Below are 2070 nucleotides of genomic sequence, written 5' to 3' on the forward strand. Positions count from 1 at the left end.
TATATATATAATCTATAGAAAGAAAGAAACCTGAAGCGATATTTGTTGTGACTACATAATAAACTGATTTTAATCAAACATTAAAATTATTAAAACAAACATTTTGATACACAAGACTCTGAAACCTAAAGTGACTTCAGCTCATGTCATCTCTAACCCAGCAGAACATCAGCAGGACTTACCAAGACAGATTACTGAGGAACTCCATCCATCATTAGCTTTCTGATCAGTTCCAAGCATCCATGTATCAGTTGTTCTTAATTTACATGCAGGTTGATGAAACTGACACAAGTTCATTTTTACAACACCATTCTTTGACACAGTGTTATTTTATGTTGTGAAGAAAGCTGCATGATRYCWTGTCAGTTCATGAGTGGGCCTGTCATCAAATCAGAAAAAAGTCAAACGCTCCTAAATTCACTGTTGGTTGTTATAATTAAACCTGTTCACTTGATAAAGTTATTAATGATTTTAGTTTGAAACAAGCAGTTGAGTGTCATTGTTTGGCACATGTTGTGTTATAAATAAAAATGAATAATAAACAAAATTAATGTAAAAAAAACTCTAAGGCTGTTTGAGATAAATTATCACATTAATTTAATTATCTGAGCCATAAGTGAGTTTAAAAACAGGACGATACAACTAGTTTAATGAAGAATCTGTCTCAAGTTGTCTCTAATTAAGTCTTTATTTGTGTAAGTAAAAGTATCTTTAACAACCTGTTAAAATACATTAGAAATCAGGAAATAGCCTCTACGACCCCCAGACCCCCCTCAAGTGTGTCCTTTACACACATTACAAGTTTTCTGATGCTCCTGAGAGGAGAAACACACCTGTAGTGCTCTACCTGTGTGTGTCTGTTGTGTGAAACTATGGCTGATTGTCAAACTGTATTCTTAGTGAGTTTAAAGGACTGATGCACTACATAGTTTAATAAAGGTGAACATAATCTCAGTTAATATGGTTTGACTATTATTGCATCACAAAAGAAACATTTAGTGTTCATTTTATGACTTGTGCAGACAGTTAAACTGAGCATGTGTCATGTACCAAATGTTTAGTTCAAGAATAAATGTTTTTAAATCAAATTTTGCTATAGTGTCACGGATCACAACATTAGTACACAAACCAGATGTAGCAAATTTTTTTAGGTATTTGAACACAGGTAGGCCAAATGCATCAATTCATCTGGTGAATGAAAGAACCACTCATCAATATAATCTGATCTGATTGTAGCTTAAAACCCTATTTATGCGTCTTTATTTAAAAGAATACCCCCTCCCCACTTTTTTTTTTTACTTATGCACCTCGTGCACTTGCATGGATAGAGGCCCACTGACACAGAGAGTGTACAGGGCCCAGAATTTGGTGCTACACCCCTGCCGAGGACCACGGGAGTCTTAATATGTCAAGTCCACAAACCTCTGTTTCTGTAATGCTTGTGCTTTTTATAAAGCCCAGTGATAATAAATCATGCAAATTTGGACTTCTCCTGTTTTATGATTCWACATAAAGAACCAGGTTACACGTACTTCTCCTGGTTCTGAAAAAAGATCCAGTTTAAACACACAGGCACAGTCTCAGTTCAATAAGCTCTTCCCTCATTGGCTGAAACTTTAAAGTTCAGAATTTACAGCTGTGAGGGAGGGTCCGGTGAGCACAGGTGGACCTCTACACTGAAACATCCGGCCCATCTTTAAGTGGGGTCAGGRTCTGGTACAGTCCAGTTACTTGGCTAGAATGATGTGGGCCTGACTGCATGTTCTCATGAGTGGTCTTCTCCAGTGGTGATCAGTTCCTGACTGATACAAGAGATCAGCTGAAGGTCCTGATGTCTGTGTCACATCAWGTTGGAGTGTTCTCCAAGTTTCCACATCTGGGCCTCCATGTAGGTAAGTGTTKTTTTCCTTCTTGCCTTTGTTTTAAACTAAACTTCAAGCTAATCTGATGATCGTGGAGGAGGTGACCCTAGAAGGGCAGCTCTTACAGAGAGAGAGAGCCAGAAATGCATAATGTAAAGCAAAAACAGGAGACAGAAATTTTTAAACACACACACACACATATATATAT

At 37.2% G+C, this 2070-nt stretch overlaps 1 protein-coding gene across 1 annotated transcript in view; it reads left to right on the forward strand.

Moving 5' to 3' along the window:
• The window catches only part of ap2a1 (adaptor related protein complex 2 subunit alpha 1), a gene marked incomplete in the record, with an annotated part of 53914 nt that overhangs the window by 41585 nt on the left and 10259 nt on the right, over window positions 1–2070 (forward strand).

Source organism: Austrofundulus limnaeus, unplaced genomic scaffold (assembly GCF_001266775.1).
Source record: "Austrofundulus limnaeus strain Quisiro unplaced genomic scaffold, Austrofundulus_limnaeus-1.0 Scaffold274, whole genome shotgun sequence".
NCBI lineage: Eukaryota > Metazoa > Chordata > Actinopteri > Cyprinodontiformes > Rivulidae > Austrofundulus > Austrofundulus limnaeus.